This window comes from Eubalaena glacialis, chromosome 10 (genome assembly GCF_028564815.1).
Source record: "Eubalaena glacialis isolate mEubGla1 chromosome 10, mEubGla1.1.hap2.+ XY, whole genome shotgun sequence".
In the NCBI taxonomy this organism is placed as follows: domain Eukaryota; kingdom Metazoa; phylum Chordata; class Mammalia; order Artiodactyla; family Balaenidae; genus Eubalaena; species Eubalaena glacialis.
This window is the reverse complement of record NC_083725.1, coordinates 2,391,455-2,405,644: the sequence shown is the minus strand read 5'-3', so window position 1 is coordinate 2,405,644 and position 14,190 is coordinate 2,391,455. Positions and strand designations below refer to the sequence as shown.

The following is a 14,190-nucleotide window of genomic DNA, read 5'->3' as shown; positions in this document are numbered from 1 at the left end:
TTGGCTGGTCTGTCGTTTGCACAACTAGACTATAAAATATTTTTTAAAAGTGGTTTTATTCACAATCTGGCCAAATTGACCTTTTTGGCTGAAGACCTGCAGCAGAAGAGGGTCACCAGATGGGAAAAGCCCTTCATCTCCAGAGCGTGGCCTGAAGTACAGTTGGGTTTTTAGGGCTTGGCAGTGGGACACGGGGAACCTTCTGTTCAAATGTGCCCCAAACACAGCAAGTCATCGGCCACAGCCCAGTTTGGAATGTGGTCTATAGGACCTTGTCCTTTACTCCTGAGCATCACTTGTAGACCCACGTTGTTCAGGAGAGGGAGGTAAGGGCCATGGCAGCTCACATGGGCAGGTGTCGTGGGGAGGTGATGCTTGAGAGTCTGAGGATTTGGGTACAGTTGCTGCCTCTCCTCATTTTAGCTGCTTGGTCTCAGGCGTGTCTGTTAAGTGGACATGAAGGTGAGACGTTTCACTCATGTCATTAGGTGGCCTGCACTAAGCCACGGTCACCTGTCTTACCTGAAGGCAAAAGTGGGCTTTGCATAGAGAGAACTGTTTTTTAACCAATGGTAGCTTCATTGACCTGCCAGAACTTTTAAACAAGCTGTCAAGAGCCTTCAGATGCCCCTTTCCTCTTCCTAAAGTCAAGGTGGTGGTGATGCCCAGGCCACAGTGCGTGGGAGGCTGCAGGAGGCTGGAGCGGGAGGCGCCGGCCGCGACACACGTTGGAATCCAGGTGTTAGTGCACCTGGCGCCCAGAGGCGCACCACTCAGTATCGTAGCTGGAGGACGACCAGCTGCTCCTCCCTTTCACGTGGTTATAATACTTCAGCAAGTGAGGAAGATGAGCAGGGCGGATGCCGGGGAAGAGGGAAGATTGGGATCTTTTCTGCGTTCGGACAGAACTGGTTAAATGCAGAACTGGTCGTTCAGCTGCCCACATTCGGGACCTCTTTTAGACGAGGCATCTCTGAAAATGCCGTTTAAGATGGAAGATTTGATCCTCGAAGGCCACGCGAGCACAGTAGGAAACAGAAGGCTCGTGCTTCCTTGTCTGGAGAATAGATGGGTTTCGGGCTCCGGTAGAATAGGAGCTGCCAGTCAAGCAGTTTCAATAGAGCAGAGAGGATAGATTTCAATAAAAGAAATGAGGATAAATATTGTGAGTGGAGGAAGGCAGACAGCACAGCGATCATGTTTGACTAGTCACAGTGGGGAAACTTTTCAAGAACTCGAAACCGAACGCTCTGAGAGCTGAGGCTGACTCCGTGCATCCACGGAGACTGAGCTGACTCCGTGCATCCACGGCTGCTCTGTGCACACCATTAATGAGGCTCCACATGGATGGGGGGGACCCCAAATCACTGGGTCCCGGCCAAGGTCACAGCTCGCCCCGGCTTGTGGAGCAAACCCTCAGCTGTCTGCTTCCTCTGTGCACAGCACCCAGGGCGCCCCAGCTGCAGACTGTCTGCAGCTGGTACCTCACTGGCCAGGGCATCCAGACATCACTTCCTTCAGGGGTGCCTGTAGGCAGCATCCCCCGCTCCAACCATAGCCCCAGAGCTTTCTTCCTTAGCAGCTTCCTGCTTTGCCCCCAATATGCAAACCTGCCATCTACCCAGGCCCCTGCCACCTTCTCCTTTGTGTGCCAGGTACCCAGGATTTCTCTGCACCCCTTGGTCTGAAGCCCTAGGGGAGGCTGCATCTGCCTCTTGCCCGGACTCTGTCTTGCCTCTGGCCGATGCCCAGGTGGCCGGACGCCCAGCCGGCACTGCGCCTGCTCCTTCCATGTAGAGCCAGCCCCACGCCATTCTCTCCCTGCCTCCATCTGGACGTCTCCTGATGGCCACCGCACCTCTTGGGCTTAAGCTGTGATTGCAGACTCCCCGGAGATGTCCTGTCTGTCCTGGCCTTGTCAGTCACTGTTCTCTGCCCCTCCCATTCCCAGCACGTCATATCCAGGTTCATGCGAATTCAGTCTTTCTCTGCCCCTTGTTGACGCCAAAGCTAATTCAAAGCATGTGGTTTATCCTAAGAGGTTTATTTTACATTCTGTGGTAGGAACACTATGACATGAACCACTTTGGATCCCATACAGCTTAAGTTAGAGGACATGACAGCCTCTCCATAACGGACCGGGAACTGGTACTTATGTAGTTCCTCCCCGGTCTATGTCACTCGTTTCTCTTGCCTGGGTTTTGTGGTAGCCTACTAACCTCACCCTACGACACCTTAGCCCTGCTTCAGCCTATTGGTGGCACAGCACCCAGAGTGACCTTGCTAAAGCTGGATCTTGTCACTCCCCTGCACAAAATCCTGCAGCAGGTTCCCGTCTCATTCAGAGAACAAGCCCGACCATCTCGCTGGCCTCATTCTTTCCATGTCCTCCCTTTGAACAGTCTCTTCCAGCCACACAGCCTTCCTGCTGGCTCTTCAACTGTGCCATGCAGATCCTGCCTCAGGGCCTTTGCACTTGCTGTTACCCCATGGAACAATCCTTCCCAGGTATCTACACGACTCATGTCCTCATTTTCTTTGGCTTTGTCTCCAATGTCATCTCAGGGGAGCCTCTCTGAGTTTCCTGTCTCAATCCATCCTCCCATCAGAGAACTGCTACCCTGCTGCCCTCCTTCTTCCCTCTCAGCCCTTATCACCCTCTGTATATTATATACATGTAAATGTATTTATTTATTTATCTGCCTCCCATTGTGAGATGTCTGTTTTGTTCACATCTCTATCCCCAATACCCATACAGTGTTTGGCATGTAGTAAGTGCTCAATTAATATTTGTTTAGCGTGTAGTAAGTGCTCAATTAATATTTAATTAATGAACTCCTCATTCACCCCTGTTTGCAGTTTGATGGTTATCCTTCTAGAAAATGTTCTGTACATTTATACATATGTATATAATTAACACACGGGTTGTACATAAATGGCATTCCACTGTACTCAGAGTTCTATGACTACGTGTTTTAAACGTAACTAGATCTCATATAATTTTTTGCATCTACAAAGCCAGATGGCACTCTGCTGAATGCTGCATATTCCATGATACAGGCAGACCTTGGAGGCATTTTGGGTTCCGCTCAGGATGACCACAATAAAGCAGATATCGCGATAAAGCAAGTCACACAAATGTTTTGGTTTCCCAGTGCATATAAAAGTTATGTTCACACTATACTGTAGTCTGTTAAGTGTGCAATAGCATTATGTCTAAAAAACAATGTACATACCTTAATTAAAAAATACATTATGGCTAAAAAGTGCTAACCATCATGCAAGCCTTCCACAAGTCGTAGTAATAACATCAAAGATCAGTGATCACCACAATGCATAGAATAATAATAAAAATTTGAAATATCGTGAGATAACGTGACACAGAGACACAAAGTGAGCAAATGCCATTGGAAAAATGGCGCTGATAGACTTGCTTGATGCAGGGTTGCCACAAACCTTCGATTTGTAAAATCACAGTATCTGTGAAGGGCAATAAAGTGAAGCACAATAAAAACAAGGTGTGCCTATGTGACCATATTGTAATTTATTACGCTTTTGGATACATAGTCATTTTAGTCCTTCCCTCAAATAGCCTTGGACATACAAATATTTATACACATGTAAGAGTATTTCCATAAGCTGGGTTTCTACAGTGGAATTGCTTGGTCATAGGACATATTTATTTAAAAATGTTACATCGCCAACTCTATTGCCCCCAAAAGGGCCGTGTCAATTAGCAATGTCACCAACTCCCTGAAGTACCCATGGCTCATACAGACACTCTCAATAGTTTATCTCCTGCCAGGGTGATAGGCAGGAAATAGCACCTCGGTTTAATTTGTATGTCCCTGTTACCGGAGAAGTTACAGCATATTCACTTCCATACTTCATATGTTTGCTGGGTATTTGTATTTCTTCTGTGAATTGCTTGTCTGTGTTTTTCATCCATTTTCTATTGCGTTGTTTATAATTTTTAAAATGGATTTGTGGAAGTATGTATGTATTACAGAGGTTAACCCTTTGTTATAAATGTTGCAGATATCCCTCCGTCTCTCGCTTGTCTTTTTTCTTTATTTGATGGTGTCATTTGTCATTCAACAGTTTCAGATCTGCGAGTAATAAAATCTGTCAGTCTTTCTTCAAGCCTTCATCATCTCCTGCTTTGCTTATGTGGCTTTCACCCACACATACTGTGTTGTGTATTTGGGTAAGCCATCCGAAATCCCTTAAAAAAATAAAGGCAAGACATAAAGAGGTGAGTGAATTAAAATAAGAAGAGTTCTACCCAGGCACATGGAAGATAGTTGTGTCTTATATTTACATAGCACTTTTACTTCCCAAGTGTTTTCAGCTTTATGATCTCATTACTCAGGTCCACGATGTATCCAATAGACAGGACTGCCAGGCTCCCTCAAGCAGCGCTCACTGAATTTACCACCATTCCTTCTGCTGTCACCCGGGAGGGACGTGTGAGCCCCTTTAGATGTGTAACTTGGGTCCACAGCCTTGCCCTGCAGTCCTAGACTGCCCCCCAGGACCCCCTCGTAGGCCACCAGGAAGTAGCTGCAGCTGCGGGGGACAGGACCACGTGAGAGGTATTTCCGAGTGCCTGTTAATTGGTGAGTGGTCCTGGCGTGATTTGCCCTGGCTTTACGCTTCCCCACTATTTCACCCCCAAGGTGGCAGGCAGCTTGAGGTGGCAGGAGGTTTACAGATGCTACTCTGAGCCAGCAGCTAAGAAGTGGGAGACACTTCCCTTCCTCACTTAAGTCCAAGCAGCCCTGCGCTAACTGCTTATATCCTGACCATCCGAGTAAAATCTGAAAATGTGAAAATGAGGCCACAAGGAAGGGAGGAGGCGAGCCCAGGCGTGGAAGTCCAGAGGCTGAGGTTAGCACGCCAGCTCCACCGCAGACCAGCTGTGGAGAAGGGCAGGTGATTTTAGCTTCCCTCGTTATGTTTGCCGTTTCATTACTGGGACACTAGAATCTACTCTTAGCTCCTAGGATCGTTCTGAGAATTAAAATGCAATTACATACCTGAGGCATTTTAAGCAGAGTTAACGCTCAAGAAAAGCCAGATATTTTAAATAGAAAGTTACAACCTCTGGTATGGTTGAAAGGGGATGGTTTCTGTAGGCAAACCTAGGTTTTACTCCTGGCTGTGCTGTGGGATCTTGGGTGAATGACCTAATTTCTCTGACAGGCTAACATCCTTTCCCGGCCCTGCTCTGATTTGGCCTCCAGAAGCGACTCAAACTCTCCGTTGCCTCCTGAACCCTAACTAGTGGCTCGGTTGTACCAGTTACCAGTTAGGATTCTTGGCTTGCAAGAAACCTGCACTGATTCTGAGTATTGGAAGCTAAAGGGAATATAGTGTCAAGAATTCAGGGGCCCACAGAATTTATAGAAAGCTTGGCGAGAAGCAGGAAACAAGACAGCTGAGGAGGAGAGAAGGATGAAGCACATGAATAATGATTGTGATGATGGTGACCACTGACACAGTCAATGTGTATCAGACACAAAGCATTTTACATATAATAACTCATTCAGTTCTAATAACAACTGGAAACAAGTATGTAGTACTAATATCCCCATTTCACAGATGAGGAAACTGAGGCAAGAGTGGAGCAAAAAAGCACAAAGGAACACACCCAGCAAGTGGCAGAGCTGGGACTCCCATCAGGGCAGGGGCTCTGGCTGCAGCCCTTCACCCCCAGGAACAGTGTTGGGATTTCCACCTGCCCTGGCTTGGGGTTCCTGGATAATGGAACCTTATGCCAGAATTGTATCTGCTAAGTCCTTCTTCAGGGTGCAGCCCCAAGGAAGGAAGGATGAGGGCAGAGAGAGGAAGGGAAGCAAAGGCAGGAGGTCTCCTGGCCAGAGCTGGTTGCTCTACCTGGTGACCTGGTCTTGGGGACAATGCAGTAAATCGCGTGAAACACCTGCACCAGGTCAACGATTCATCTCCTGGCTCCTTCACATTTCCTGTCTGGGTTGGTTGAAGCCCACAACTCTGGCTGGGTGACCCAGGCTCCCAGAAGCCAGGGACCCCCGGGGGCCAGTCCAGCCAGGGGGCAGGCAGACTGTCATCCCTCTTGTCCACGCTGTGTGTGGGCTCCTGGCTCTGAGATGGCAGTGGCCGCTGTGGCCTGCTCCTCACAGCCGTAGAGCGGTGTGCACCCAGGCTAAGGCCACTGCAGCTCAAAGCACGACTAGCATCCCCCGCGACCTGGGATGAGGTCGAAAGAGAGTCCCATCCTCCATCTAAAGACTGTTTCACATGGAGATCACTCCGTGGGGCCCACCAGAAGCCACACATAATGAGGAAAAAGGCCATCTCTTCCCCTGAGGTTCCAGCGTGATCTCAGTTTTAAAGATAGAGAAGTTGAAGCCTAAAAGGATTATGTGCTTTGAAGGAGGTTCTATAGCTCTTTAGAGATGGCAGTGGAAAGAGAATCCAGGTGCCCTAGACCTTTCTGAATGAAGAGTCCTGAATTTCTGATTGTTGTTGGTCATATAGATTTCACATGCTCATGACCATATTGGGTCGGGTGGGAAGAGCTACAGAGAGGAAAGCTGTGGCGGGGTGTGGACGGATTAGGCCACCCGTTTGGAATAAGCACATGCAATGGTTGAATGACGTAGTTAACATCTGAACCAGAGAAACCCATTAATAGCTTTTGACTGCAATTTTTTAGAGAGTACAAACATTAGGGGCTGTTAGTCCTCTTCAAGGAAGATTGGCGTATCAAATTGTGACGAAAACATCCAACACGGATGCTCAGGTAACAGAAGAGGAAAGATGGGGGGCTCCCACCATTTACCACACTGTTCACATGCTAGTGCCTTGTCAAAGGGACCAGCAGTGTCTCATACATACAGACTGGATTCCTACCCCCTGGAGTATCTGCATCAAAGTAGTTCTCCTGGCGAAAGCCCATTAGTCTCATAGCAAAGATTCAGTAGATGAAAGACTAAATGTACATTCCAGGAGCACAAAATCAATTAATTTGAAAAACACAGTGTAATATATTATAGCTGGTTACTTGGAGACTGCTGCTGAAGTGCTGGGAAGATCATTGGGAGCCACGTCATTATTTAGATCTACACATTTCTCACCCTTTGGTTACATCACTCTCCTTAAATCTACTGGAATTTGCATAATCTCGTTCACTCACACTCTCTTTACTCACATCCAGTGGGTTTCAAATATACATCCAAGCCCTCATTTTAGGCATTTTCTTGAAACAGTCTTCCATCCTAACTTTGCCCAAATGGGACGTCATACCTTATCTATGAAGCTTCCGGCATGGAGTCCAAGAGGGTATTTTCTTTAACTTTCAGGAAAGAAACTGATCTGAAGGGAAGATTGTCCAACACGTCACCAAGAACACTCTGTGTCCCTCTCTTCTCAAGTGGGCACACAGCTCTTAAAAGGCAGAGACTGGATCTTCAAATCTCAGTATAAGAGCTACCACCTACTATTACCAAACCGTGAACTTAATAAATAGGTATTGAGCACCGTCATTGTGCAAAGTTCTGTGCCAGTGTGAGTCGGAGACACGTGAAGAGAACAGACCTCAGCTGACATCTACAGGCGGTTGGAGCTAGTTCCAACAAGGTGTCTTATATGGTAAACTTTTGGAATCCTATATTTTTCTTAATAATCACAAATCTAAACTAGGTCTGTGTGACTAAAAAGAAAAAGGAAAGCATGTATTGAGTACTCCTTTGTGCTAGCGACTGTACTAGTTAAATGCACATTATTATTGTATTTTAATCTGTACCACAAACATGCAAAGTTGATATTATCCTCATTTTTCAAATAGGAATTCAGACTCTATGAATAGTTTGATAAAAATTTAGCAGCACACGTAGAATAACCAGACACCGCCTGCATCACATTTTATTGTTGCTTTAGAAGATTGGCATAAGATCTTGTCTGGTGAGAGAAGAGCCTGCTGATATGTCCAGGGTTGGCTGGTGGTTTTGATTCCTAGTTCAAATATGTGCATACATGTTTGGGATGGAGAGATGAATTTAGGATAAACTTGCACCATTTTTAAAGGTAGTCTGGGCTAATGCTAGTTCAAAAAAAAATGTCCAGTTTGCTGAGAGGACAGTTATATTGACAATGACATCTCTAGCAGAGAAGAAATAGTGGTGAATCTGGGCCGGGGTCTATGAAGGTCAGAGAAAACTGGCTATCATCTCCCTGAGTGACCTGAAGTGATTGTCCAGACATGGTCACTCATGATGGCTCCGCCTCAGACATAATCGAAGGATGACCCGAATCTCCATCCTCCTATTGCCTTTATCCCCTGTATTCCAGAGCCAAAGCTGCATGACGGAGAGGGGGGGAAATAAACTTGAATCTGAAGCCAGAGTCCATGTGTCCAGGTTAATTGAATGTAAGAGGGGCAGCTGTGTGAGGCAAAGGGAGAAAGCTCGGGAGAAAAGACGGGATACTGTTCTGAAGCAGGGATGCTGAGAACACGTAACAGAATGAGAAATAAAATGAGGAGACACTACTATTTCACGTGCTCGAGAATTCATCTTGCATTTAGACTTAATTCCATTGCAGATCTAGAGATCTGCAATGGAAAGAAGAGAGAAGACCATGCTAGTGATTTGTTTTGTTTCGTTTTTTTAAAATTAGTGACCAAAGATAATTAAATCTTCCCTTTGGGTTTCAATGGACACAGAATGAGACCAGCTCTGAGGGCAGGTTGGCATGCTTCCTGGCCTAGGGCACTAAAATCCTGCAAATATTTCAGCAGAGTGTAGCACTTCTCTGTGTGGATGTGCGTTAATAAAATACTTAGCAGTAACAATCCCATCTAGTAGGGCAGATGGCTGTATAGGTCTTATATAGTTCAATCTGTGCAACAATCCCATAGAACAGGGACTTAATAGGCCTGAATATATACCCCAAATTGCACAGCTCGTAAATGATATAGCCAGGGCTGGAATCACGATTCCTGACTGTAAATTTAGCATTCTCTGCATTACACGATACTGTACTGAGATCACCAGGATACGGATGCGGAGCAAGGAAGGTGAGAAGGCATGGTCGTGTGATCTGGTGGTCCTGGCAAGTCAACAAGTTACAAATGTTCCTGAAATCCCATCACTCAGGACCAAACCCTGCAAACACCTCTGAGAGATGTGTGATTTACTTCATCAAGTGATTTGTTTTTTTTTTTTTCTTTCTGAAATCAACTTTATTGAGCTATAATTACATACAATGAAATTCAAACATTTTAAGGTTGATGGCTTTTGACAAATTGTTTACAGTCGCATAACCACCACCTTAATCAAGATATAAAGCCTTCACATTGACTAGGAAGGTCCCTCCATGCCCCTGTGCCATCATTTTCCCTCCTCAGCACCCAGCCCCAGGCAACCACTGATGTGATTTCTATAACTATGGATAGAATGTCATATTTATGAAATCATACTATGCAGTCTTCTGGGTGAGGCTTCCTTCACTTAGCATAATGTCTGTGAGATTTACCTGTGTTGTTGCATGTAGTATTCCATGTTGAAGGGCATTTAGATAATTTCTAGTTTCAGGCTATTGGGAATAAAACTATTAAGAGCATGTGTACACATACTCCACCCAATAAACATCCTTGGAAATGTTTTCCAAGAGAGACCACATGCTAGTTCATAAAGCAAGCCTCAATAAATTTAAAATAATTGAAAGCATACCAAGTATGTTGTCTGACCACAGTGAATTGGAATCGGGAATCAATTACAGAAATAAATTTGGGAAATTCACACATATATAACATTAAATTACTCACTCCTAAACAACCAGTGGGTCAAAGGGAAATTAAAATATATACCAAGGATTGGAATGGCTGTGCCACATGTTAAGCATATATTAAATTCTACGAGATATATCAAGACAGTTTACAAATGTCTTGTTGAGCCACTTTACCACCAAAAATATATGAGCCTTCCATTTTATCCACATCTTAGCCCTTTGGAGGTATGTATTTATTTTTGTGTGACAATTAACTGATTGATTAAATGTAATATAAGAAATAAAATATAATAAATTATAATAAATGCAGTTGTCAACATTATTGAGATATAACTAACATAGCTTACAATTCACTCATTTAGACATGTGCAAATTAATGTTTTCTATATATTCGCAGAGTTGTACAGGTATCAATTTTTTATTATGCAACACAACTGTAGAAAAATCTTATCACTCTCCAAAAGAAACTTGTATCCTTCAGATGTCAGTCTTCACCTCACCTCTTCCTCTTACCTGCCCTCAGCCCTAGGCAAACACTAATCTACTTTCTGTTTCTATAGAATTGCCTATTTGGTGTATTTTATATCAATGGCATCTTTTGTCATTGCCTTCATTGACCTGGCATGATGTTCTCAAGGTTCATTCATGTTGTAGCATTTATCAGCACCACATTCCTTTTGATGATCAAATAACATTCCGTTGTATGGATATTAATGGATATGCCACATTTTGTTTATTCATTCATCAGTTTATGGGCACTTGGGTTGTTTCCACTTTGGGGCTATTGTAAATAATACTGCTATGAACATTCGTGTGCAAGTTGCTCTGTGGATATACTTATTTCTCTTCGGTGTATACCAAGGAGTGGAATTTGTGGGTCATACGGTAGCTCTATTTCACCTTTTGAGACACTACCAGACTATTTTCCAAAGTTGCTGCATTATTTTATATTCTCACCACCGTGTATGAAAGTTCCAATTTTTCTATATTCACACGGACACTTGTTATTATTCATCTTTAATTATAGCCATCCTAGTGGGTGTGAAGTCTTGTCTCATTGTGGTTATGACTTGCATTTTTCTAATGGCTAATGATGGGACCATCTTTTGATGTGCTGCTTGGCCATTTGTATATCTACTTTGGAGACATATCTGTTCAGAATCTTTGTCCATTTTTAATTGGGTTGTATTTTTTTAGTGAGTCATAGAGTTTTCAAAAAATATTTTCTATGTATAAGTACCTTATCAAATTTATGATTTGCAAATATTTTCTCCCTCAGGGTTCTCTTTTCACTTTCTTGATGGTGCTCATTGATATCAGTTCTTTAAAGTTTTAAATTTTTATGGAGTCCAATTTATGTATTCTTTTTCCTTTCGTTTGTGCTTTTGGTGTCATGTCTGGGAAACTATTGCTTAATCCAAGATCAAGAAAATTTACTCCTGTGTTTTCTTCTAAGAGTTTTAGTTCTTACATTATTCATTTTGAGTTAATTTGTGTATATGGTCTGTGGTAGAGTACATCTTCATCCTTTTGCATGTGGGTATCCAGTCTTCCCTGCACCATTTGTTGAAAAAAAATTATTATTTTGGCCAGTAAATTGTTTTGACACTCTTGTCAAAAATAAATTTACCATAAACATGGGGATTTGCTTCTAGATTCTCAATTTTATTCCATTGATCTATGTATCTATCCTTATATCAGTACCACGCTGCCTTGATGACTGTGACTCTGCAGTAAGTTTTGAACTCTGGAATTATGAGTCAACCAAATTTGATTTCCTTTTTTCAAGATTGCTTTGGCTATTCTAAGGCCCCAGAATTACCATTTGAAATTTATGATTAGCTTGTTAATTTTAGCCAAAAAAATCTACTTGGATTTTGATAGCAATTACACTGACTCTGAAGGTCAATTTGGGGTATATTGCCATCTTAACAACATTAAGCCTTCAGATTCATGAACATGGAGACTTCCCAATGATTTAGATTTTCTTTAATAACTTTCAACAATGTTTTATAATCTTCAGAGTATGGGTTTTGCACTCTTGTTAAATGTATTGCTAAGTATTTAATTCTTTTTGATACTATTACGCATGGAATTCTTTTTATGTAATTTCATTTTCAAATTATTCATTGAAAATGTATAGACATGCAGTTATTTATTATTTTTTTATTATTTATTATTATTTACTATATATCGACCTTGTATTCTTAATATTGCTGAATTCATTTATTAGTTCTAATAGTTTTTAATGGATTCCTCAGGCTTTTCTATATCTAAGATCATGTCATCTGTGAATACAGAGAGTTTTACGTCTTCCTTCCCAAAATGCTGTTTATGTCATTTTCTTGATTAATAACCCAGCTAGAACCTACAATACAATGTGAATAGAACTGGTTGATAGTAGACATTCTTCTCTTGTTCCTGATCTCTGTGGGGAAAGCACTCAATCTTTCACCATTAAATTTGATGCTAGCTATGGGGTTTTTGTAAATCCACATTATCAGGTCGAGGAAGACTTTTTTCTATTCCTAGTTTGTTGAGTATTTTTTATCAGGAAGGTGCATCGGATTCTGTTAAACACTATTTTTGATCTATTGAGATGATCCTATGTTTTGTGCTTTATTGGGTTGGCCAAAAAGTTCGTTTGGCCAACCCAATGTATTACTTTAATTGAATCAATCTTGCATTCCTGGTATACGTTCCATTTGGTCATAGTGTGTAATCATTTTTGCATGCTCCTGGATTTTGTTTGCTAGTATTTTTGTTGAGGATTTCCCCATCTACATTCATAAGAGATACTGGTCAATGATTTTCTTTTATTGTGAAATCTTTGTCTGGTTTTGGAATCAGGTTAATACTGGCCCCATGCAATGAGTTGTGTATTCTCTTCTATTATTTTTTTTTTTTCTTTTTGGAGAATTTGTGAGTAATTTATTAGTTCTTTAAATGTTTGGTAGAATTCACAGTGAAGCCATATGGACTTGGGCTTTCTTTGTGAATAAATTTTAGTTACTAATTTAATAGCTGTATTTGCTGTAGGTCTATTCAGAATTTTTAACTCTCCATGAGTTGGTTTTTTTTTTTTTAATTATTTATTTATTTATTTATTTATTTATTTTTGGCTGTGTTGGGTCTTCGTTTCTGTGCGAGGGCTTTCTCCAGTTGCGGCAAGTGGGGACCACTCTTCATCACGGTGCGCGGGCCTCTCACTATCGCGGCCTCTCTTGTTGCGGAGCACAGGCTCCAGACGCGCAGGCTCAGTAGTTGTGGCTCACGGGCCCAGTTGCTCCGCGGCATGTGGGATCTTCCCAGACCAGGGCTCGAACCCGTGTCCCCTGCACTGGCAGGCAGATTCTCAAGCACTGCGCCACCAGGGAAGCCCCATGAGTTGGTTTTAATAGTTTATATCTTTCTATAAATTTGCCCATTTCACCTAGGTTATCCAGTTTATTGGCATATAATTATTCATACTATTCCTTTATATTTTTTTTTCTGTAAGGTTGGCATAGTATCTCCTCTTTCATTCCTGATTTTAATAATTTGAGCCTTTCACTTTATTTTCTGTCACTCTTTCTAAAGGCTTGTCAAAGAACCAACTTTTGGTTTTGTTAATTTTCTCTATTGCTTTCTATTGTCTATTTCATTAATTTATTCTATATTCTTCATTATTTTCTTCCTCATGCTCGCTTTAGGGTTAGTTTGCTCTCCTTTTCCCAGTGTCTTATGGTGGAAGTTTCAGTTATTAATTTGAGATATTTCTTTTTTATTTTAATATAGACATTTATAACTATAAATGTCTAAACACTGAGTAAGCTGCATCCCATAAGTTTTGATATATTATAAATTCATTTTAATTTATCTCAAAGTATTTTTTAATTTCCCTTTGACCCATTAGTTATTTAGAAGTGAGTTGTTTAATGTTTACATATGTGTCAGTTCCCCAAGTTTCTTCCTGTTACTGATTTCTGATTTCAATCCGCTGTGGTCAGACATCATACTTTGTACGGTTTCAATCATTTTAAATTTACTGAAGCTTGCTTTACAGACTAGCATGTGGTCTATCTTGGAAAACATTTCATGTGCCAAGGTTGTGTATTGGGTGGAGTATTTGATGCCAGTCTTTTTAAAAAAGTGTTCTGGTCTAGTGAACATTGTTATTTCATTGTGGTTTTAATTTATGTTTTTCTGCTGAATAATGATATTGAATACCTTTTCATGTGTTTATGGGCCATTTTTATGTTCTCTTTTATAAAATGTCTTTTCCAGTTTTTGCCATTTTTAAATAAAAAGTGTGTTGTTATTATTAAATTATAAGAATATTTTATATTGGGGATACAATTCTTCTGCCAAATATATATGTATTGCAAAGATTTTTCCCCCATTCTTTAGCTTACCTTTTCATTTTCTTAAGATGTC

At 41.9% G+C, this 14,190-nt stretch overlaps 1 protein-coding gene across 4 annotated transcripts in view; it reads left to right on the top strand.

Moving 5' to 3' along the window:
• The window catches only part of NTM (neurotrimin), a 400,089-nt gene that overhangs the window by 328,144 nt on the left and 57,755 nt on the right, over positions 1-14,190 (top strand). The window lies entirely within an intron of this gene.